The following is a 26559-nucleotide window of genomic DNA, read 5'->3' as shown; positions in this document are numbered from 1 at the left end:
ATCTCATAGTACTTCAGGTTTTTCATATGAAAAGTAATATGTTAGTCATTGCTATACAGATTTTAAATGATGGGCAAATATTATAATTATGTATAAGACATACAACACGTAGTCTCTGCTCAGCAAGCTGAAGGTGCTGGTGGTGTTGTTTCTGTGGCGGAGAATGAGGACAGTGTGCTCGGAATACAGCTGTACTCACATGGCAGGATCATTTGTATTGTTTGCACAGAGTGACAAGCAGGCTTCCCTCCACTGCTTCCCACCACCTCCAGCAAATGATAACTAGCCAACAGAATCGCCTACAATGGGGCGTTAATTTCCTCTTTCCCTTTAAATCGGCTTGTGTTTTCTAAAAGCAGCTTTAGCATATGCAGTTCAACATTTGCAATTGTGACAAGAGAGAAATGTTCCTTTTTCTCTAAGATAAGGACTTCAGTGTGGCCCTTTCCCTAGAGTATCTCATTTTCCTTTTAAAAACAAGGATAGCGAAGTAACTTTTCTCCCATTTCCAAAAAGAAACTTGGTAAACTTACTTGTGTTAACAGAAAAGCAATGGGAGGTAGAACTAAACTGGCCATTGATGGAGATAGAGACAGAGACCCACATTGGAGCACTGTACTGAGCTCCCAAGGTCCAAAGGAGGAGTAGAAGGAGGAAGAACATGAGCAAGGAAGTCAGGCCCGCGAGGGGTGTGTCCACCCACTGAGAGGGTGGGACTGCTCTAATGGGAGCTCACCAAGGCCAGTTGGACTGGAACTGATGGAGCATGTGATCAAACCGGACTCTCTGAACGTGGCTGACAGTGGAGGCTGACTGAGAAATCAAGGATGAGGGCGCTGGGTTTTGATTCTAATGCATGGACCGGCTTTGTGGGAGCCTAGTCTCTTTGGATGCTCACCTTCCTGGACCTGGGGGGAGTGGGGAGGACCTTGGACTTCCCATAGGGTAGGGAACCCTGACTGCTCCTTGGACTGGAGATGGAGGGGGAGGGGAAGGGGGGAGTAGGAGGAGGGGAGGAGGTGGAAATTTTCAATAAAAAATTAAAAAAAAAAGAAGGAATGACAATAAGGGAAGAATAATCTACCAGATTATTCTAACTGAGGAAGATGAACATAATATAGAAATAAATGGTTTTAACTATAGTGTGAGATGGTGCTAAAAGCACCTCAGCACGCTAAATGATAACTACAGAGCTGTACTGTGTGCTGGAGAGTTAAGTATGCAAAGTGCCCCAATTCCCTATAAGATTCATGTCCTACTCAGGGTCACTCACGCTTGATTAGTCTTATTGAAAAGTATGAATATCCATAAAATTTGCACCAAGCCTTCTTCCTCTATGAAATAGTTTAATCCCATGGAACTCAAAAGCATGTTAATGAAACACAGTACAGAGAGTTCCAGAGAGTAGCCTCCCCTTGTGAATAATGGCCTTTGCCAACTCCTGCTTTTATAAAAGAAACAGGTTTGCCAGTTTTAATGTATTATATCATGTTAAATGTTAAATGCTCATATTGAAATTATCATGTGTAGTGATGGAGCTTTGTGGTTGGAAAAGTATCTTGTGTAGTGTATAATATTTTAGTTAAATTTGACTTTCTTTTCTATGAAATTAGCACATCTCATTTATGAAAGAAAATAAGTTGTAAATAATTGAAACCGACTTTTTGGGAAAGGTGTTAATGAAAGACGTATCTCAGATCACTTAAATTAGCTTTACTCATGTTTCCTGTTTGCTTGCTGCCCCAGCAGTTTTTCAATCAAGCATCAGTATAGTACCACTGTACCTGAAAATCTCCTAGGTCAGAACCCAAAAATGATGTCGGAATCTTGCTTCCTGTAGCAATTCCAGTATTAATTTCACTGCTTGGAATATACTAGGGCACTAAAATCATAATTTAATATTTTGCAAAAATTTATTTTTCCAGAAAATTTCCCTAACTGTCAGAGTTGTATCATATTTTCTATGATCACAGAGATTGTGACCATCATCTTGAGCTGACTTTGTTTTGTTTTGTTTTGTTCTTTCAGGAAGACAAAATACGTTTCCTGTCCTTTTTCATATATGATACTTTGATAATGTAAAGATCCATTGTCATTTGAACCTGAGAGGAAAGAAAACAATAGGTTGTGTATGTCCACACATGGCAACTGCCTATATATAATTTCCCTGTAATTATTCAGCCAGATTTCCTTCCTCAGGAGGCCTGTCTCGAGCTGTGACCACCTTGGGCAAGGTTCACTAGATTTGGAAATTTTTGAAAAGTCTCATGTCTGTGGATATAATTAACCTACTCACTCTAGCTGTTTTCATTCAGGAAGCCCAGAGTGGTTCAGCCAAAAGCTTGTGCTTCATGCAAAGGAGGTTGTACCTGCATGCCTTGTAAAAGGCTCATGGTTGGTCTGTATGGGGAAGCTTGTGATTAAGAAGCTATACATTTGCATCGCTATTATTGGTACAACCAATAACAGAATAGGTACAACCTTTCTATATCCTTCTCCTGAATACACAGACAATGTATTTCGCACCATTTTCTGCTTAGCCTAAGGGGTTTCTTTTTTGAGGGTTACTCTACTATCCATGTGTCAATCTTAGACCCTATAAAGGCTCATTGGACAGATAGGTCTTTTCCTATCTGTGGCTTTTGTCACAGTTAAAACAGGTTGAGCTGGCTGAATGACCAGCAGACAAAAGTCTATGTCTTACATCTCTGAAAGTGGCAACAAATAATGATGACATCTGGTGAGCCATAGGCTCTGAGCTGATGGTCTCAGACTGCAAATCTCAGAGCTGTAGTGGCATTATTGGACTCCTGAGAATTCCAGATACCCACGGACTGTTAAGGGTCCTGATGTTAGAAACTGCAGTGCTAAGATGTGGCAACAGAGTGCCAGAGAGAAACTAAGGGTACATTCTCCCAAACTCTAAGACTATGGCAAATGGGCTAATATCAAGAAGTCAAGAGATGGCTGAGAACTGAAACAAAGCAAAGTGTGAGGGTGGAAAGAGCTTAGCATGGCAGCTGAGACAATGGAGACTGAAAGGCCTGATAAGTATAAGAGTTCAAGAGATTTGTCAAGGGTTATAGTCCTGAGAGACCAGGACACACAGCTCAGGAGCTGCCACTGTAGCCCCAGGATGTTGGCACACTGGATGTTTACAGCAGTAAGCTACCCTGGGCACTTTGAATAAGGATACTCTAGCTTGGAAGTTTAAAGATGCAAGGCTCAGTTATCTTAGTTTCACCCACAGGATTCTGGGTTTGGAGGCCAAACTTGCAGACTCAACTACCACTTGCCTACCAACAATTTGCAAAGCAATTGCAAACTCATCCTTTCAAGGCTAAACAAGTTATTCTAGGTCATTCTACCTTGCTGTACCTTACACATTCATCTGTAATGTGTGTAATATGAGAATACAGATTCTTGTAGCTATGACACAGTTTATTTGTGAAGACTGAATGAATATGTTTTATTAGTACTATTATTAGTAATATTCAATACTTGAATTTTTACCTACTTTTGTGATATTTAAGTATTACAGAAGATACAAGGCAAATCATCAGTCTGTAGATGAGAGAAATATGCCAAGGTACAATTCTATTTGTCTTTTTGTTTCAATTGTACTTCTCATAAAATATTATCCTAATAGCTAGGTAACTAGCTAGATATAGATAGATAGATAGATAGATAGATAGATAGATAGATAGATAGTTACCATTGCTTGTATGTTATAGGGGAGCTGTGTCAACATAATTGATAGGAAGAGTAGTTATAATATATGTGATTTTGGTAGATCTGAAAATGCCAATGCTAGTATTGTAAACTTTTCTGAAGGGTTATTTTTCATTAATAAAAGAGCCATTATCATCGAGATGTGATACTCTTGAGAAATGTATTTGTCACTAAAAACAAAGGAGGTCAAATGATTTTCTTGCATGTTGTAGTCACAATAAATACCTTCTGTCACCCAGAGTGAAGCAGAAGAAATCCACTGTCACTTCTGCTATTGGAAAACTGTCTGTCTCCTTCCTGGCACTCTCCTTCAAGCAGCCCTCAGTAGGGAATTACCCTGTACAACTCAATTTGCAGAAGAGTCAAAGGTTTTTAAGGCAAAGAGCCATCTTCTAACATGTTATACTATTGTCATTTAGTTCAAACTAGGGACTGACAGCCTGCAATGACTTACAAGCTCAATTCTTTGCTAGGTGAGCTGAATACTACAATTCATTCCGTTTTATTATTCTTGATGAAAATATTCCCAGCTCATCAGGGCCTTATGTTAACTTAGTAAAAAAGAAAAAAATGAATTCTTTCTCAAGGATATCAAACGATCTCTTTCAGGACATAAGAGGCTGAATGTATTTATTTCCATCACATTCCCCTTCAAAGTTAAATCCAAATACTAAAAAGATTTCTTCCTTTCATGTGAGAGTTGGCTGTTGGGTAATTGGTTTTGAGCTTCAGCCCTCTCATCGTAACTAGCTAGTTAGGGCTATCTCATCAGTGTAAGTTGATTGGACTGCTGTTTATGAGTAATATGTAAAAGTACAGGAATGATTGCTTTAATAAGCCTGAAACTTATTCAGTTTACCTGCTGCCTAAGGATATTAATAGAAATGTGGAAGTTAGTTTTGTACATATAACTATTTTACAGTGTAAAAAAAAGATACAGCCCACTGTAAAAATGCAAAAGAGGATAGAGACTACGAAAAGCTAAAAGACTAGAAATTTGGTAATCAGAACTCTGTTTGTATTGCAGCTAGGACGTGGAAGTGTGGGTTGGAAAAGTGGGCTATTTATTACATATATGATTATAATCTATCAATATCAAATAGTTAAAATTTTACCAACAAGTACCTGTTGTAGGTATAGTTCATGAATGGAGCCGTGTGAGGAGAATTCTGAAAGCTTGTGAGGAAACTCCAATAAAACTAGATAAGAATCTTGTGACCTCTGTTCATCCAAAAACAGAGTGTGTTCTTAGAATGGGCTTTCATGCCTCCCCCAAGTATAGTAAATTGGAGTGAGTTTAATTCATTATCTTATGATTCAGATAAGGGTTATTTTTCTTTTATTGAAAATAGTTTCTTTTCTCATATAATATATCTTGATTATAGTTTCCCCTCTTTCTTTTCCTCTCAGTTTCTTCCCATCTCCTCTTTCCTTTGGCACCACTCTCTTTCTGTTAGAAAAGAACAGACTTTCTCATTAGAAAAGAACAGACTTCTAAGAGACAATGACCAAACATGACAAAATAAAGTTTAATAACAAAAATCTATCACATTGAACTTGGGCACGGCAATCCAACAGGAGGAAAAGAGCCCAAAGATCATGCATAAGAGTCAGAGAACCACTCATTTTCACAGTTAGAAATCTCATAAAAATACTAAGCTAATAACTATAAGATTTATGGAGAGGACCTGGTTCAGACCCATGCAGGCCCTGTGCTTACCGCTTCAGTTTCTGTTAGCTCATTTAGGCCTTGCTTAGTTGATTCAAAAGGTCCTCCGATGATATTTCTAAGCATGGGTTCTCATCATGACCGTATCCAGCCTTAACCTGTGTTCATGATTTGTCCTTGCAAATGTATACAACTTGAAATAATGGGAACTTGAGTCGTATGACCTTGCTTACCACTCAGAGCATCCTCAGAATACAAACAGTCTGATGTCCTGGATAAAGTTGGCTGTTTCGTGAGACATTACGCTACCTTGTGTTTAGGCTCTGCTCTTACAGGGTCAAAGTTCTAATTAGCAGGGTAACTGTACCCAAACAGAGACTACTGGAAACACATGTCTAAAGTATAGCAAGTGATTTTCATTCCCTATTCTTTTAGCTTCCTCCCTTCCTCACCACTTCTTTCTTTCCTCTCTCCCACTCTCTCTCTCCCTTCTTCCTTCTCTCCCTTCTTTTCTTTCTTCCTTCTTGAAGTTAAGTTTCCTCAAATTTTAAGTTTTTTCTTTAAAAAATGTTAAAATATATGTTCAGTTATTAACCTAATGCCTAAAGGGATAAGACAAGCAAGAGAATATAAGGAAGTCTTAAAGCATACTTCAAATATAAATTTTAAATGAAGTTTTAGGAAAGAAGAATACCTTCAAAAAAATGTATATGTGTATTTTGAAACAAGTAACATAGTATTGACCCTGTCACTGCCTGAACATTTCATCTCTAATGAAAATTCTTGGAGCTGGAGAGATAGCTTAGTGGTTAAGAGTGTGCTGCTCTCTGAACAGACTTGGGTTTGATTCCCAACACCTACACAATAACACAACCACTGGGAAAACTCCAGTTCTGAAAGATCTGTTGCCCTCTTCTGTCCTCTGTGGGTATTATGCTCACAGTGCATAGACATAAATGCAAACAAACACCTATTATACGCTCTTTATTTTTCAACAAGGAAGGAGGAAAAGAAATTTATACTTTCTCTCTGGAGTAAATATTATTTATTTTGTTAAATAAATGTGAGTGTCTGCTAAGACAGTTGTGATGAACTTTGGGAGCAAACAACAACATTTAAGAGAAGGTAGGGCTATAATTAAGACTTGGTCTACTTTTCCTGCATACATTTGGAGGCACTGATCATAGGTTCATATGAAAGAACTATGGCACTTACCTGCCACTTATATGCCACACACACACCACTTATATGCCACCTACACGCCACTTATATGCCACCTACACACCATTTATATGCCATGTACACACCACTTATATGCCACATACAGGCCACTTATATGCCATGTACACACCACTTATATGCCACTCAACACCACTTATATGCCATGTACACACCACTTGTATGCCACATACACACCACTTATATTCCATGTACACACCACTTATATGCCACATACAGGCCACTTATATGCCATGTACACACCACTTATATGCCACTCAATGCCACTTATATGCCATGTACACACCACTTATATGCCACATACACGCCACTTATATGCCATGTACACATCACTTATATGCCATGTACACACCACTTATATGCCACTCAACCCCACTTATATGCCATGTACACACCACTTATATGCCACATACACGCCACTTATATGCCATGTACACGCCACTTATATGCCACTCAACGCCACTTATATGCCATGTACACACCACTTATATGCCACATACACGCCAATTATATGCCATGTACACACCACTTATATGCCACGTACACGCCTCTCTCTTCCACTTTATACCTAGAACAGAATATTTTGAAAAAAGGAAAAACAGAAAATGTAAAGAGCATATACATGTTTTTTTATGTGGAAATGTGAGTTCAACTATAAAAACATGCATTAAAAATCTTTTAGCAGATGGGAAACCTTATTCATCATTGTAAATCAAAATTTTTCTTCTTTTAAAGTATATTGCCAAAATTTCTAAAAAACTTATATACTGGTTTATTTATATAAAGAAATACCATGCTGCAACAGCAGGCCTGCTTTCTAAGCAAGTGCTCTTTAAACACTGTCACCCTGGGAGCCTAATCTCTAAATTGTATGCATATACCGTGTCTCACCTTAAGAATACTCTTACTAGTCTTTTGTTGGAAAGTTTCTAAAAGAACTCCTTAAAATAAATAGAATCTATTACAACTTGAACAGTTGAGGGAGTGGTAGCCATGATGACAAGAAATATGGCCGATATTTAAAAAAAGAACACCTTTTCTGTCTATAGATACTTTTAATTTTTATGTTTACCCTGATTCTTGGGGTGAATTTCCCTAAAACAAGACATCAGTTGCAAATAATTGATTATAGTCTTCTAAAAGCAGAGAGTGATGCTGCAGGAAATGTCCGTAAGGATGAGCAAGCAAATTCTCTGTTCAGTGCTGGAGGAGAAGCTCTACTGCAGACTTCCAGTGTAGATTGTCTCACTGCAAGGAAAAGAAGCTAACTCACCATGCCATTATGCATCAGTTAATTGATTTTGGAAAGGAGGCAAGTTATCCTAGAAAAAGGACTTTCTTGTAAACATAAAGAAAATCTTCAAAATAGGAACAAATGTTAGTCACTAACAACCAATGGTAACAGCCACTGAATGTAAAAAAGTAGATCTAATATAGCCGAGGGAGCTGAAATGTCACTATACATAACTGAGGAAGTGTAAATATTGGAAATATTTATTGCCCTAGCTCCTCCCAGATCCTCTACAATTCCCTACCCCCTTAACTTCGTTTTTTCTCTCTTGCTCTCTCAAAACAAAAACATGCACGAAAAAGCCGGGGAGACAAATTGCTGAAGTAAAACAAAATATAAAAAAGAGACCATCAAATATACTGACTGAGTCTATTTTGCATTGACCAACTACTTCTGAGTGTGGGGCTTGCTTTGGATTATAATTGATATATAGAGTGACACTCCATTTGAGACAACGGATATTTCTTTTTGCCAGCCAGTGTTAATTGCCGTGTGTGTGTGTGTGTGTGTGTGTGTGTGTGTGTGTTTATAGTGTTCCTTTAATAAAAATCATCAATCTGATTTTTTGGTATTTTGTTTGTTTGTTTGTTTGTTTTTAGAGATAGGGTTTTGCTGTAGTTTTAGAACCTCACCTGGAATTAGCTCTTGTAGACCAGGCTGGCCTAGAACTCACAGAAATCTGCCTGCCTCTGCCTCCTGAGTGCTGGGATTAAAGGTGTGCGCCACTACCACCCAGCTGATATTTTGTTTATAAAAATATTTTTGATGTGGATGTGGATGTTAATATAAGCCTTATGTATATAGTTACCTGAGGAAGCCAGGAAAGAGCATCAGATTCCATGGAGCCTGTGCTAGAAACAACTGTGAACTGTTCAATTTAGCTGCTGGGAACCAAACACTGGTCCTCTGCCTTAGCAGCATGCATTCCTAACTGCCAAGCCATCTCTCCAGCACCTGTTGATTTGATTTTTAAACTAAAACTTTTCAGGCTTCTTCTTCAGGAAAATTCAACTGTATTTCTCTTTTACCCTGCTTCCTATTACTCTCAAACGTAAAATAAGTACATGAGGGAGAATAAATATCTGAAATCCTCAGAGTGTAGAAAACGACCCATCATTGCAAGCTGTCTGAGATGCACATCCTATTGTTAGGGACACATAAGAAAACAATTGTTTCTATTCCAGAATTAGTCTCCACAAAGGAAACATACACACAAACATTTTAATTATTGAATAAGCAGTATATTAGAAGGATGCAGCCTTTGCAAGGCAATCTCTTTACTAAGAGATTGCAATGATGAGAGCATCACTCTCTCACAGTCAGCAAATTCAACCCATCATGTCTATGTTTGCACAATAAATTATAACTATTGCTCACTTGAGGAATGCTCTGCAGATTCATCCTGTGATCTATAAGATGCTATTTTATTTTGCCTTTTCAAGCAGGATTGATCTCTTTAAAAGCTGATCAAATTCTCCCATCCCTGTAGCTTTGTATGACAGATATCAGTAAAACGCTGTTCACAGTTAGAGATACACTGTAGAACCTAGGAGCATGGGATGAGCCACAGAAATATGATTCTGTGCATCTGAATAAGAAAATTTGATAAATAATTTTAGTCCAGGGTAGAAAACATGCATGCTGAAGTCATGAATAAAACATATCTGTTACGTGCACATTGAAAGAGGTGTGGCCTGAGTTTCCCATTCATGGCACTTACTTATATGACTATATCTTATACTACCATATTTTACTTATACTATTATAATTTTTCAAGTTTCCTTCTCATTCTCAGTACATTCCTTTAAATCCCTTCTCCAAAAGCACATTCAGGCACAGACTCCTAGGGAACCTGACATCTGCCTGACTGAGGTTACCACTAAACAACAACAACAAAACACATTTCAGTATAAAAATTTGGGAACATTTTGGTTTTGTTATTATAGGTTGATAACAGAACTGCTGTGTTATATTAGTTGTGAATAGGAAATTGATGAATGACTGCATTATCTGTTGGAGTCTCTGAGACAACATCTTTCTGTGACTGCTGTTAACCTCCGAAGGCTTTGAGGATTCCTCCACTTAATTCGTATGTTAAATTCATAATACTGATTGTTATTGCATCACAGTAATCGCTGACTAGTTGCTAATACCTTCACTATGAAAAAAGAAAACCTTTTAGGAGAAATTAAAAACTTCTGCAATGAAAATGACTTTAAACCAGATAAGCTACTTAAATTGCTTTGGGACCAATTCCTTTTTATTAACTTAAAACTACTTTTTGCTATAATGATTTTGCTTTCATTTTAAAACTGTTCAAAAGAAGATAATATACTCATTTGAGTCAGGATAGAAGTTCTAGATTCCTAAAATGCAGAATTGGGTACTTGCCAAGATTAATTTAAAAAGTGTCTCAAATAATGGATTAACAAGGGATTGTGTCTTATGGATTCTTTAGCTGTGACAAGTCATTGTGACCAAAAGCAAAAAGGATTTATTTCACTTACATTGCCCAGTTATAGTCCATCACTGAGAGAAACCAGTGTGTTCACTCTCTTGCTCCTCATGGCTTGCTCAGCCTCCTTTCTATACTGAGGGCTCATCCAGTGGGCTGTGCCCTCCTCCATCAATTATTAATCAACAAAATAGACTTGCTCCAGGATAATTAGATGAAGGCATTAATGTCATGATTTTCTCTTCCAGATTATGTAGGTCTGTGTCAAGCGCGGAGTGTCTGTTTTAGGCTTATATAAAGTTGAGGTGTGAGCCATGTCTGATTGATTCAAGAATGAAACAATAGTTGCCAGTTTCTTTTGATCTTTCCCTTTAACTTGTTTCAAAGCTTCCAGAGGTTAACAACAACCCCAGAAAAATGTTTTATCAGAGATTCCAATATGCCATGGTTTGTTTCCTTTGCACTTAAGAGAATGTTCTGAGTTTGACTGATTCCATTATTGCTTTTAATCAACAACTTTACATGTTTCAAATTTTAAAATAATATAACATTACCAATATTAGGAGGAATTTAATGATCCTTTTTGTAAGAAGCAATGGTTCTATTCATTCCACATTTTTTTGAGATGTAATCATTGTCAAGTAATGTTCTATATCTGGGAAAGAATGATGAGCAACAAAATCAGAGAAACTCAGGTTTCAGGTATGTTCCCTATCATTTATTTGAATCCTTAGATTGATACTTTCTGTCCCTGTAGATCTAAATAAGAAAGGAAAGGAATAGCCATGCCACACTCTGGATGCTGTGCTGTCTTCAAATATTCTGCATCAAAGAGATTGGTGCATTACCCCTACATTCATTCTTACTCAGTTCATCAGATGGCAAAGTCCAACTAGAATCTTTGGTAGAGTATTACTGAAATGGCTTCCAGCCCAGTTCCTGGCTGAGTTTTTGTTACTTACTGAGCCCTTATAAACCATGATGCTACTGCCCCTGTGTCTTTTAACATTATTGTCTTCCAAGCTCTCAGAAGAATGGCTGTTTAATGTCTAAATGCAGCAGTCTGGGGCTTTTAGTCCACAGCTGTAAACTTTTCCACATTACTATTGAAAATCAGCTCAAGAGCTAAGAATCACATGGTCAGGGTTACCATAGCAGCAACCTTTGTAATTGTTTGTTTTTCCTGTTTATGTGATTGAAACAACAACAATAAATGGCTAAAGTAACTTGAGAAGGAAAATGTTTATTTTTGACCCATGATTTGAGGCTCAGACGGTCATGTTAGAGAAGTCATGGCAGAGGAACTGGAGGCAACTGAGCAAATTCCATAAAGAGTAAGGACATAGAGAAGAATGGGTGCTGGTGTTCAGTTCCCTTCTCCTTTTATTTTGCTAGCAGTCCCTTACCCTTTCCTGAACAGTGCCTAATAGACATGACCAGGGGCTAATCTAATTTAGATAATCCCTCCCAGGCATGCCCGGGATTTGTTCACTAGATGATTGGATCATTCTGGGTCCTTTCAGGTTGACATTCAGTGTTAACTCTCGCACTGGAGAATTTCCTATCATTTTTCTCAAAGTGCCCAAACATAGACAAACAATTAGAATACACAAAAAGGGTTATTAAGCACTGAATTGTAAAGTGTGGGTGAATCTGCTCAGTCTTAGTATCTCTTTCTTTTGCTTTCAAGTCTGATACATTGCAGGACATTAAATCTATTCCAACTGGTAACATGACTTCACAACAAATGGAAATTATTCCATATAACTGAATCTAATACTGTCCCCAATGGACAATCCTTCAAGATCCAGGACAAGTCTAATGCTCTTAGCCATTGTCTCTCTCCAAGGCTGAACACAATGTAATTTCCACTCAAGACAAAGTGCTCATAATTGACAGAAGAGAAAGTGAAGTGATTTCATTCCAATTGTCTAAGGTTCTTGAGGACATTATTCACAGAAGCACTTCATAATTTCTTTGATGTTTGTTGTCTCTAAGGTTCCAGGGAACACAGGTTTTGAATTCAGCAGGTAGGTTACCAGCAAGAAGCAATTACATCAGACTTCAAGGAAATACTCTTCTGGAGAATAAGAACTAGGTGCTTTATTTTGATTTGTTTTTGGTTTTTTTTTTCTTTGTTTATTTTTTTAGAAATATCTGAGTTCAGGGGTTCATATAGTGCAGCCTTTCCAAACCTAATCACCATTGTTAAATTGGCCTTGGTCAATTTAATTGAGTTTTCTCGATATTCATGACAGTCAGCTGTGGCAATGATTGGCATACAGTTCCAGCTGCTTCCAACAGCTCTGTAAATTCTTTGTAGAGACCACCCACACAGACAAACCATGCATGCTCAGCTTCCATATAGAAAAATCTTTTAGGGTAAGCCAATATGAAGCAGAGTTGGAGTTTATTAAAAACATAAACAATTACCTTGGATAAATGAAGCACATGTCAGAATATAGGGGTGACATATCAAATGTATTGTCCTAATCTCAGGGTGGCTCTCTAAATTCTATCACTCAGAACACAGTGGAAGGCTTTCCTGTGATGAACAAAACCGGAAGATGGACTTTGAAGGGTATAGTCCAGATTTAGGAATAGGAGCTGTGTGTTAGAAATCGTAGGCTAGCGATCATTTTGACTCCAAAGAAACAGTTTACAAACTGTTTATTGTTTGTTTCTGCTTGGGAAAACACATTGTCTCCAAAGGTAATTTTTTCTTGTCTAAAGCTTTCTGATTGTCAGTCAGAAATTGCAAGCCAGATCCCAAGATGAAGGGCGTCTCCTTCTGATATCCCTGTAATTCTCCCTGCCTCCAATAAGAATTTATTATCAAATGGAAAAAGCCACATAGGTTAGTAATGTAGAAGCCCAGATATTAAAGAACAATAGCAAGCAACTTATTTCCTCAATGAAGATGCTATCTTGCTGTCTGAAGTCTTGGATGTGTAATGAATGTCTATAGTCTTCATTAGGCATGAGCATAGGAATTGGGAGTCATTACTGGAGTCTTGGGAATGTCTTTGTGATTTTCAGTGCAGGTTCATTGTATCACAAATAAGGAATTGAATGAAACAGTTGTTACCAGAAGCAGAGTACCCTTTTGGGAGTTCTTGCTGTCCTTGATAAAAATAATTCAAAAACAAACTCAGAAGGAATCTCAGGACATTTTTATTGGCCTTTGAGAAAGGAAAACCACAAGACAGGCAAGCTGTAAATCTCAGCAGTGATTGAGAGAAAGGAGTCTTGTCTTTTGAGCAGGGGCAGCAAAAGGGGATTTATCTGCTACAGAGAGGGAATATAGCCTTCAGAGAAAACAGCAAGAATGCACCTAGTGTTGGGGTTTTGACTGGTCACCAAGGAAAGGATAGAGGAAGGAAAGGAAAGTTAGACTTTGAGCTAGAAATCAAAAAAGAGTTGAGGCTTAGCAGTGAAGAGCTACAAGCAGCTGCCTGGATGGAACAGCTCCTGGAATGTTTAAGGGGATGATTAAATTTAGCATCTAGGAAAAACAAAGAATTACAAGTTCATTTTTCAGATAAATGAACTTCCTAGATCGTGCACTGAAAGATAGTTACTGTAACTTGTATGTATCTCCTGTTAATAGGCTTTTGCTATATTCAAAATATTTGTATACTGACACACATATGTGAACGACAACTCCATATAATTGATACCTTTGAAGAAAAAGTATTTTAAATAGAATATATATCTAATGTAAGCAATTGATTCTATAAAATTCTCACTTAAATATTAATTGTATTTTTAGAATCTGGGACAATTTAAAATTAGTATGTTTTTGTTCAAATTTTTATCTGAAAGTATATTTATATTGCCATCCTGGGATGCTGTTAAAACTGCTTCGGAAAGTAATATGTGTAAGTCTAAAGCAAACTTAAGTGCTAGTGTTTGAGTAAAAGTCTTATGCATACCAAATGAATTCTAAAAAAAAAAAGAACATTAACCTAACCATCAGTAAATGCCACCTTTTCTTAATTTGTACTGAATTCTGTTTTAGAAGAATGGAAATTCTGAACATGTATGAGTGCAAACTTGAAGGTATTTTCGCTCTCAGTATTAAACATTTAAATAAATTTTAAAAAACAGAGAAAGATGTGGAGAACAGGCAAATAAGATCTCTTTGGGTAGGAATTAACAAAGCAACTGGAGCTCTGAGTGCTTTGGGGCATTTAAGTGGCTGAGTTTAAATTCTGGAACTAAACAGTAATGGACTAAAGACTCAAGCTTCCCATATGTCAAGTCAAATTCTATATACTTGCTCAACATATGCATTAAATGTAAAATAGCATTTTAAGTGATCATTAATTTAAGCAATAAAACATTATGATTCCTAACATGTAGTGTAAATATTATTTTACTTCATAAGTTCTTATTGTATCAAGAACAGGATTTGGTACTGAACCTTCAAAATGATGCTGCTACCCACCCAGATTCAGAGAATGCCCCTTATTGGTTTGGACACCTAATCAGTAGATCCCAATCTTAAAATATATTTCGACCTAAGTGATTGAAAACAATGTTTTTGAGAGCGAGTAGGAACAGAATGATGAGTGGTTCCGGATTCTGTTGATGGAGACTTTCTGTGGAAGTACCAGACAGCCAGATGCAGTGAGAGCTCCCGGGTATAAACTGAACATCCGGGTTTGTTGAAATTAAGCAGAGTTGCTCTAGTTTCCTATCTTTGTTGGCCAGGCTCAGAAGCAGCAGGGAAGCAAACATGCAGCACTGCTGCCCAGGTTCAGCCGTAACCTGAAACTGTAATTTTCGATCCACTCCGTGAAAAGATGCATTTTAATGGTGTTAGAAGCAGAACCAGGACCAAGCAGGCAGGCATGCGCAGAACTGCTTAAGAGAGGAACATGATTGCTGGATCCCACATAGAGACAGCCGTGATGACTATAAGAAATCCCTCTTCTGAAATGAGTGTTAAGACTTAAAAACTCTGTCTTGACTTGTCTAGGATTAGCAGAGACATAAAAGTATAAGTTAAATAAATGCTTTCTCCCCATGTTGCTTTTGGGCATGACATTTCACCATAGTATTAGAAATCCTAAGACTTACAGCAACATACAATGTGCCATTTAAAATTGCACATTTTATTCTTTCTATTTGTTATTTTATATAAACAGAAATAAAAGAAACTATGAATATTCAAGAATTATGTTTACATTAACAAAAAAAAAAACACCTGTCTTTATCATATGTAACATTGGAAGACTGCAGAAATGGGCACCGTGCTTATGAATAAAAAGTTTCTTGTTATTTTCAAAAGGTTTGTATATACCGACTCTTTCAACACTAATTGCAAACAAGATATTTTATTATTTCCATTTTTATATGTAGAGATAAGGAAATCTAGTGTTTAGCTTATGCAACTATTAAAAATCATTCATGAGTCCACAACCTGAAAGCAAGCATCTGTGGTGGCATTCTCTGACGATCACACTTAAACCATCTCTACTTAAGTGCATTCCCTACTTTATTTAATTCCTTATGTTCCAGATCAATGATTATTTATCTTGTATTTAGGAAAAACTATTTCAAAGCACCAAAATATAAATAGTAGGCAAAAAGAAAAGATAGAAGGTTGCAAAGACAAAATATTCCTAAATCATGCCTTTGTCATATTCAATAAAATGTTTGTCATATTCTCCAATGGATCTTTTGAGACACTGAGCTATTTGAAGTTTATATAAAAGCATAATGATTAAAAGAATAAATACATAAATCCTTTCAAAGAGTTAAAAAGATACTTGTAAAGTTAAAATTTCTACTATGTAGATATAACTATTATTTACAGTGATAGTTAAAATTATTTATTAGCTTAAATTTACATATTCTCCATTTTCTCACACCTACAAATTGAATATCCATTATCTAAACCATGCAGAAAGGAAACTGAGTGAACTATGTATTTCCTAAAGGAAGGAAAAAAATTATCAGGAATAGATCTGCCATGAAAAAATTTCATTGATAGAGTAAAGAGCAGAAAAATGTAAAGAATTTTAAAAATGCTTTCCAACTTTAGACAGATTTGCAATGTGCTGTTAAGCTAAGTATGTTTTCCTGTTATATGGCAGTGATAGGTTTTTAAAGTTGGTTCTTCTTAAACCCTGAGTGTGACTAATTCTACACATCTGGAAATTTCACAAGGTAGAGATTACCATGGAAGATAGGTATGGAGCCAAGTAACCTCTAAATGTCCAGAGTTTGTAATATTATTAAACTCGGGCACCAGAAAAAAACAAATGGAAATCAGGCTTTTGGACATTTCAAGTATGGTTTTCAGAACAATAGTAATTGTGGGGAATCAAAACAGAGAGAGATGCACACAGACATAGTAAGGAGGCCATTTGTTCGTTTCCTGGCTGCCCAGACTCCCAAAATAACCACATAGAAACTGTGTTAATTAAATCTCTGCTTGGCCAATTACTTAAGTATATTGTTAGCTAGCTCCTACATCTACAGTTAACCCACCTCCACCATTTTTTACTTTACAACAAGGCTCAAGGTCTATTGGCAAGGTTTCAGAGTGTCATTCTTAACATTGACAATTGCAATATCAAAAATGTATCACCGCTCAAATGTTGAGGCTATCTCCACTAGAATTTCAAATATTTAGCCTAGAATTAATTCTCTATACAAAAATTAACAAGCAGATCAATCTCCTAAGTTTGCAAAATTTCTCATACTTAATAAATGATAACATTATTATACACCAAACAATTGTTTTAAAATAAATTTATTTATGATTTATTATCATCAAATACTTGATTTATACACCTATTATATATACTCATGTATCTAGAGTTGAATATAAATTTTCCAAGAAGTGGACTACAGTACAAAAGGATTAGTACATGTCACTGGGAGCAAACTTAAGTAGCTGAAAGGTTCTCTTTGGGTTTAGGAGCATGGAAAATGTTTTTGTGTTGATTTAGACTATTTTGGTTTATTGGGTGCATTTTTCCCTCCAGAAAATTTCTTAAACTTTCAAAATCATTTTTCTTCCTTGAAAGGATTCAGAGAACTTATTAAATCTGCCATACTCTGCCAAACACTGCCTTCAATTTAAACAGCTCCATTAATCCAGAGTATTGGGCACTTTCCCTAAGCATGATTTGTGTGTCTCTGGAGTTTAATTCACGAAACAGGTTTACATAGGTTAGTCTTAAAAAGCTGACTACTTTCCTCAGTTTTACAGAAAACCAAAACTGTTTGGGAACTGTTGTCGGGGTTGCTATCCTGCCTGGTTCCCACAATCATTAATTCCCAAAGAAATCACACAGAGGTCTACATTAGCTCAGGCTTCTTAATAACTCCTATAACTTATAATAGCCCATTATTCTTGTCTATGCTAGCCACGTGGCTGGGTACCTTATTCAGTGAGACAGTCGCATCTTACTTCTTCTATGCCTGGGTCACAACTGCAGAATAAGCTTTCCTCTTCCCAGAATTCTCCTGTTCTCATTGTCCCACCTCTACTTCCTGCCTGGTTGTCCTACCTAAACTTCCTGCCTGGCTAATGGTCAATGAGTATTTATTTATATTATAAGTGACAAGATACAGACCATTGTCCTGCAGCAGGGAACCATTCTCATGCTAACTAGTATAAAAGACAAGGAGCCAAGCTTCTTCCTTGACCCATTCTTATTCAGCTTTGCTGTCTTTGTCTTTAGGGGAGCATTTGCAAAGAAGACCGGAATTGGAAAATACATTCCATATGTGTTAATCTAGATTTTCTTAACTTTATATCATTTGGCAACCTGTGAGGAATTAAAAGTTTCATGCTGTGTTTTATTTAATGTTAAATTCAAGGACTCAGCATTTTGAATTAAAACCCTAATGGTATGGACTTGATAAGCTCATCAATTATGAATGAAATATCTATCATATGTGATGGATTTTGTGATGAGAGTGTAGGAAGATTTAAAATGCAGTAAGTGCAGTGCATTATAGGAATTTATCAACACAAATCATTGACCTGCTAAGTATTCATGTCTCAATTTTGCTGTGGTTTTCAGCTAATAATCCGTCATGTGAGAGCCCAGAAGCTAAGAGCCACAGTAGACCTCAAAAGTATCCCCATAAGTTATTCTTTGGATAGAGAACTCCTGTATTTTGATACACTGTTATGCGTATGTATCACCTTGTTATCCATACACTATCATACAGTTGTGGTTTAGCCATCCTGTCTTGTGTAAGTACACTCAATGATGTCCACACAATGACAAAACATTTTTACCATGGATTTATGAGAACATATTGTCACCCCTTGAGTGATACTGATGACATGAGATACAGAAACTTTTAGCCCTTTCACGGAATAAACCACATGTTTGCTGAGATGAACAGGTAAGCTAAGATCCGTGCCTTGAAACCATGGGATTGGGTGGGGGGAGTGGTCAGGGGACCATGAGACTTTTAACAGCTTCTTGGAGTTCTCTTTTCATTACATTTGCTCCATTTTGTTTACTGGTGTTACAAAACCCAGTGTTTATACTTTAGTACTTAATGGTGATGTGTAGACCATGAAGGAATTTTCTTTACATTACAGCATACACTGTTACCATTCTGCACCAAATCAATAAACCATATTCACAATAGTATTAGGAATGTTTTAGAGGCAGATTGACAAAACATCTAGATAATTTAGGATAATGATGAATTCTTTAATACAATTTTAACTTCTTGAATTTTACAATCTTAAGAAAAAATTCCATTCTTTTTTGAAATAAATATCCTTTATTAAAATTCCATTGGTTACTGTGATGGTTCATATTGTCAATAGAATCTAGAATCATCTATGAGACAAACCTCCAGATACACCAATTAGGGATTATCTACATTAGGTTAGACTCTGGGAATACTTGTGAAGAGATTATCTTGGTTAGGTTAAGTAAACTGGGAAAACTTTACCCTAAAAGGATGGGGCACCATTTGCTGGATTTAGCTCTTAAACTGCAAAAAAACAGAAAGCTAGCTGATGTTTAAACAAACCATATTCTGCTTCTTGACTGAGGAAGCAGTGTTCTCAGCTGCCCCCTTAACCTCCTGCTGTTGTGACATCCCACCGTGACAGACTGCACCATGGAATTATGAGCCACATATGAACCCTTCCTCTCTAAAGTTGGTTTTGTCGGGGTATTTTATTGTAGCTGTAGCCAAGTACCTTTACTTTTTCCAACTATTCAAATTGAGTTGGTTACTTTTAGACAATATTAGTCAAATCTGAAATGTCAAATTTTAATTTAAAGAACACCAAATTTAGATTAGTTTCCACCATCCACTACTGGCTGACTTGGTCTTGTGTGATTCTCCAAGAGTCCCCAACCATAGCATGGGAGTTGTGGACAGTTGAGGGCTTCTGTGGGCAGGTAGAGTCAGTTTTCTTTACTGGTATGGCCATTGGTTGATCAAATGCAATCCAGTGGATGGGCCCCCATCCAGGAACAAATAGACAGCTCAGATTGAAGTGTATAGGTTATTCAATATTTTTTTGTTTTTTTGGTTTTATTTATTTATTTATTAAAGATTTCTGCCTCCTCCCCGCCACCGCCTCCCATTTCCCTCCCCCTCCCCCAATCAAGTCCCCTTCCCTCATCAGCACGAAGAGCAGTCAGGGGTTCCCTGCCCTTTGGTAAGTCCAAGGACCTCCCACCTCCTTCCAGGTCTAATAAGGTGAGCATCCAAACTGCCTAGGCTCCCACAAAGCCAGTACTTGCAGTATGATCAAAACCCGGTGCCATTGTTCTTGACTTCTGAGCAGTCCTCATTGTCCATTATGTTCAGCGAGTCCGGTTTTATCCCATGCTTTTTCAGACCCAGGCCAGCTGGCCTTGGTGAGTTCCTGATAGAACATCCCCATTGTCTCAGTATGTGGGTGCACCCCTCGCGGTCCTGAGTTCCTTCCTTGTGTTCTCTCTCCTCCTGCTCCTGATTTGGACCTTGGGATTTCAGTCCGGTGCTCCAATGTGGGTCCCTGTCTCTGTCTCCTTTCATTGCCTGATGAAGGTTAATATCCAGGAGGATGACTATATGTTTTTCTTTGGGTTCACCTTCTTATTTAACTTCTCTAGGATCATGAATGATAGGCTCAATGTCCTTTATTTATGGCTAGAAACCAATTATGAGTGAGTACATCCCATGTTCCTCTTTTTGGGTCTGGCTTACCTCACTCAGGATAGTGTTTTCTGTTTCCATCCATTTGCATGCAAAATTCAAGAAGTCATTGTTTTTTACTGCTGAGTAGTAATCTAATATGTATATATTCCATACTTTCTTCATCTATTCTTCCATGGAAGGGCATCTAGGTTGTTTCCAGGTTCTGGCTATTACAAACAATGCTGCTATAAACATAGTTGAGCATATACTTTTCTTGTATGATAGGGCATCTCTTGGGTATATTCCCAAGAATGGTATTGATGGGTCCAGGGGTAGGTTGATCCCGAATTTCCTGAGAAACCGCCACACTGCTTTCCAAAGTGGTTGCACAAGTTTGCATTCCCACCAGCAATGGATGAGTGTACCCCTTACCCCACAACCTCTCCAGCAAAGGCTATCATTGGTGTTTTTGATTTTAGCCATTCTGACAGGTGTAAGATGGTATCTTAAAGTTGTCTTGATTTGCATTTCCCTGATCACTAAGGAAGTTGAGCATGACCTTAAGTGATTTTGGCCATTTGAACTTCTTCTGTTGAGAATTCTCTGTTCAGCTTAGTGCCACATTTTATAATTGGGTTGATTAGTGTTTTACAGTCTAGTTTCTTGAGTTCTTTATATATTTTGGAGATCAGACCTTTGTCAGTTGCGGGGTTGGTGAAGATCTTCTCCCAGTCAGTAGGTTGCCTTTTTGTCTTAGTGACAGTGTCCTTTGCTTTACAGAAGCTTCTCAGTTTCAGGAGGTCCCATTTATTCAATGTTTCCCTTAATGTCTGTGCTGCTGGGGTTATATATAGGAAGTGGTGTCCTGTGTCCACATGCTGTAGAGTACTTCCCACTTTCTCTTCTATCAGCTTCAGTGTGTTCAGACTGATATTGAGGTCTTTAATCCATTTGGACTTGAGTTTTGTGCATGGTGATAGATATGGATCTATTTTCATTCTTCTACAGATTGACATCCAGTTATGCCAGCACCATTTGTTGAAGATGCTCTCTTTTTTCCATTGTATACTTTTAGCTCCTTTATTGAAAATCAGGTGTTCATAGGTTAGTGGGTTAAAGTCAGGGTTTTCTATTTGATTCCATTGGTCGACTTCTCTGTTTTTATGCCAATACCAAGCTGTTTTCAATACTGTAGCTCTGTAATAGAGTTTGAAGTCGGGGATGGTAATGCCTCCAGACGATCCTTTATTGTATAAGATTGTTTTGGTTATCCTGGGTTTTTTGTTTTTCCATATAAAGTTGATTATTATCTTCTCAAGATCTGTGAAGAATTTTGATTGGATTTTGATGGGGATTGCATTGAATCTATAGATTGCTTTTGGTAGAATTGCCATTTTTACTATGTTGATCCTCCCAATCCAAGAGCAAGAGAGATCCTTCCATTTTCTGGTGTCCTTTTCAATTTCTTTCTTCAAAGACTTAAAGTTCTTGTCAAATAGATTCTTCACTTCCTTGGTCAGAGTTACCCCAAGATATTTTATGCTATTTGTGGCTATCGTGAAAGGTGATGCTTCTCTCATTTCCCACTCTGCTTCCTTATCCTTAGTGTATAGAAAGGCAACTGATTTTTTTGGAGTTGATCTTGTATCCTGCCACATTACTAAAGGTGTTTATCAGCTGTAGGAGTTCTTTGGTATAGTTTTTGGGGTCGCTTATGTATACTATCATATCATCTGCAAATAATGAAAGCTTAACTTCTTCCTTTCCAATATGAATCACCTTGATCCCCTTATGTTGTCTTATTGCTATTGCTAGAACTTCAAGCACTATATTGAAGAGGTATGGAGAGAGTGGACATCCTTGTCGTGTTCCTGATTTTAGTGGCATGGCTTTGAGTTTTTCTCTGTTTAATTTAATGTTAGGTGTCGGCTTGCTGTAAATTGCTTTTATTATATTTAGGTATGACCCTTGTATCCCTAATCTCTACAAGACCTTTATCATAAAGGAGTCTTGAATTTTGTCGAATGCTTTTTCAGCATCTAATGAAATGATCATATGGTTTTTATCTTTTAGTTTATTTATATGGTGGATTACATTGATAGATTTGCATATTGAACCAGCCCTGCATCTCTGGGATGAAGCCTACTTGATCATAATTAATAATTTTTCAAATGTGTTCTTGGATTCGGTTTGCCAGTATTTTATTGAGAATTTTTGAGTAGATGTTCATGAGTGAGATAGGCCTGTAATTCTCTTTCTTGGTTGGGTCTTTGAATGGTTTTGGTTTCAGGGTAACTGTAGCTTCATAAAGTTTGGCAATAACTCTTCTGTTTCTATATTGTGAAATACTTTAAGAAGTATAGGTATTAGCTCTTCTTGGAAGTTCTGATAGAATTCTGCATTGAAGCCCTCTGGTCCTGGGCTTTTTTTGGAAGGGAGAGTTTTGATAACAGTTTCTAATTCTTCGCAACTAACAGGTCTATTTAGATCGTTCACCCAGTCTTGGTTTAACTTTGGTATATGGTACTTATCTAAAAAAATGTCCATTTCTTTTGCATTTTCCAGTTTTGTGGCATACAGGTTTTTGTAATAAGATCTAATGATTCTCTGAATTTCCTCTGTGTCTGTGGTTATGTCCCCCTTTTCATTCCTGATCTTATTTATTTGCATGTTCTCTCTCTGTCGTTTAATTAGTTTGGATAGGAGTTTGTCAATCTTGTTGATTTTCTCCAAGAACCAAGTTTTTGTTTCATTGATTCTTTGAACTGTTTTCTGTGTTTCTATTTTGTTGATTTCTGTCCTCATATTGATTATTTCCAGTCTTCTACTCCTCCTGGGCGTGTCTGCTTCTTTTTTTTCTAGAGCTTTCAGGTGGGCTGTTAAGTCTCCAATGTATGCTTTCTCCATTTTCTTTAAGTGGGCACTTAGTGCTATGAACTTTCCTCTTAGCACTGCTTTCATCGTGTCCCATAGGTTTGAGTATGTTGTCTCCTTATTTTTATTAAGTTCAAGGAAGACTTTAATTTCTTTCTTAATTTCTTCCTTGACCCAGGTGTCGTTCAGTAGTTGACTGTTCAGTTTCCATGAGTTTGTCAGCTCTCTGGGGGTAGCATTGTTGTTGCTTTAATCCGTGGCAATCTGGTAAGACACAGGTGGACACTGATATTTTTTTTGTATCTGTGGAGGTTTCCTTTGTTATCGAGTATGTGGTCAATTTTCGAGAAGGTTCCATGAACTGCAGAGAAGAAGGTATATTCTTTCCTATTTGGATGACGTGTTCTATAGATGTCTGTTAAGTCCATTTGCTTCATTACCTCCAATAATTCTCTTAATTCTTTATTGGGTTTCTGTCTGATTCACCTGTCCATTGGTGAGAGAGGTGTGTTCAAGTCTCCTACTACTAGTGTGTGTGGTTTGATGTCTGCCTTGAGTTCTAGTAAATATTTCTTTTACATAAGTGGGTGCTTTTATATTAGGGGCATAGATTTTCAGGATTGAGACTTCATCCTGATGAATTGTTCCTGTTATGAGTATAAAGTTTCCATCTCGATCTCTTCTGATTGATTTTAGTTTGAAGTCAGTTTTGTTAGAAATTAGTATGGCCACACCTGCTTTTTTCTTAGGACCATTTGCTTGAAAAACCTTTTCCCAACCATTTACTCTGAGTAGAGCCTGTTTTTGTGGTTGAGGTGTGTTTCTTATAAACAGCAGAATGTTGAATCCTGTTTTCGTATCCAATCTCTTTTTATAGGTGAATTGAGACCATTAATATTAAGTGATATTAATGACCAGTGGTTGTTTACTCCTGTTATTCTTATTGTTTTTGGTAGTAGAGTTTGTGTGTCTCCCTTCTTTGAGTTGTGCTGGTGAAGGGTGGCTAGATGCCTGAGTTATTGTAGGCAGTGTTGGCAATGTTGGATTCCTTGGGTTGTGATTTTCCTTCTATTACTTTCTGTAGGGCTGGATCTGTGGCTACGTATTGATGGAGGTGGGTCATCTTTCTATCTGTTGTTTCATTGGTTAAGTAATAAAGAAACTGCCTTGGCCCCTTTAATAGGACAGAAAATTAGGTAGGCAGAGTAGACAGAACAGAATGCTGGGAGAAAGAAGCCGAGTCAGGAGTCGCCATGATTCGCCCACCAGACACAGACGCAGGTTAAGATCTCCCTGGTAAGCCACCAGATCGTGGTGCTACACAGAATATTAGAAATGGGTTAATCTAGATATGAGAGCTAGCCAGTAAGAGGCTGGAGCTAATGGGCCAAGCAGTGTTTAAAAGAATACAGATTCCGTGTAATTATTTCGGGTAAAGCTAACCGGGTGGCGGTGGGAAGCAACCCTGCCGCTCTTATTACAACAACGTATTGTTTAAATTTGTTCTTATCCTGGAATGTCTTGCTTTCCCCATTGATAGTGAACAATAGCTTAGCTGGGTATGGTAGTTTGGGCTTTCATCCATGGTCTCTTAGTTTCTGCAGTACCTCTATCCAGGACCTTCTGGCTTTCATGGTTTTCATAGAGAAATCAGGTGTAAGTCTGATCGGTTTACCTTTATAGGTTACTTGACCTTTTTCCTTTACAGCTCTTAATATTCTTTCTTTAATCTGTATATTTTGTGTTTTGATTATTATATGGCAAGGGGATTTTTTTTTGATCCAGCCTATTTGGTGTTCTGTATGCTTCTTGAATATTCAAAGAAATATCTTTATGTTGGGAAAGTTTTCTTACATAATTTTGTTAAATAATATTTTCTGGGCCTTTGAGATGTGACTCTTCTCCTTCTTCTATCCCTATTATTCTTAGGTTTGGTCTTTTTATTGTGTCCCATATTTCCTGAATGTTTTGTGATGAGAGTTTGTTGGCTTTGCTGTTTTCTTTGGTCAGTGCATTTATTTTCTCTATGGTGTCCTCAGAATCTGAGATTCCTTCTTCTATCTCTTGTATTCTATTGATTATAGTTGTTTCTGTAGTCTCTGCTCATTGACCCAGATTTTCCATATCCAGCTGGTCCTCAGTTTGTGTTTTCTTCCTTGCTTCCATTTCAGTTTTCAATTTTTGAACTGTTTTTATTACCTGTTTGATCGTTTTTTTTTTTCTTGGTTTCCCAGGGTATCATTGACGTATTTACTCATTTCTTCAAACTTTTTGTTATACTTCTCATCCATTTCTATCAGGGCATTTTTTACATGTTGTTTAAGGGACTCTATTGCTTTCATAAAGTCGATTTTTTCCACTTCTTCTGTGTTAGGGTGTTCAAGTCCTTCTGTTGTAAGATCATTGGGTTCTGGTGTTTTCATGTTGTTTTTCAGATTGTTGGGTGAATTCTTGCCTTGGCACCTGCCCATCTCCTCCTATGGATGCTATCTAATGGGTCTTTTAAAACAGGATCAGGTTTCCCTGCTGGCCAGGGGCCCCGCTTACAAAATGCCCTCGCTCCATTTCCTGGCTCCTGCCGTGGGTCAAGATCCCTCTCACCACTCAGAAGGGTCTTCAGGAACAGGACCAGGCTGCCCATTCACCAGGGACCTCGCCAACAAAAGGCCTACCACTCTGCAGGCCAGCCACATAAACAAAGAAACTCCTGCTGCCCTCTGCCCCGTGCACCCGACCCATTGCCCAAACAGGCTGAACTGGGTGATCCTGGGGCCCCGCGGAAGGGAGGGAGAAGGAAACAGGCCCCTGGGTGCAAGCTGGGATGGGCCAGGGAGAGAGAGGTCACAGCAGAGGAGCAGCAGCCCCAGCAGAGGGGAGCAGCCCTCGCAGACTGACCGGGGAGTCAAGGGGGTCGGGGAATGCCCCTGCTCCGTTTCCTGGGTCCCACCACCGGCCAAGAACACTCTCCCCACTCAGGAGGGTCTTCAGGGACAGGACCAGGCTCCCCATTCGACAGGGGACCTTGTCAATAAAAGGCCTACCACTCTGCATGCCAGCCCCCCAAAAAACTACTTGATTTAATTGTAGTGGGGTGATCTGCTCTCAGTGTGGGCTTCACTGTTTCATGCTTGGACCATCCTACATCTGTCGCATCTGTGCGCCAGTCTCTCC

General features: G+C 37.9%; 1 protein-coding gene across 3 annotated transcripts in view; it reads left to right on the top strand.

The window, feature by feature from the left end:
- The window catches only part of Ccser1 (coiled-coil serine rich protein 1), a 1171018-nt gene that overhangs the window by 410905 nt on the left and 733554 nt on the right, over positions 1–26559 (top strand). The window lies entirely within an intron of this gene.

The sequence above is a fragment of the Chionomys nivalis genome, chromosome 1 (assembly GCF_950005125.1).
Source record: "Chionomys nivalis chromosome 1, mChiNiv1.1, whole genome shotgun sequence".
NCBI classification, from domain to species: Eukaryota; Metazoa; Chordata; class Mammalia; order Rodentia; family Cricetidae; genus Chionomys; species Chionomys nivalis.
This window is presented reverse-complemented; position numbering and strand designations above follow the sequence as displayed.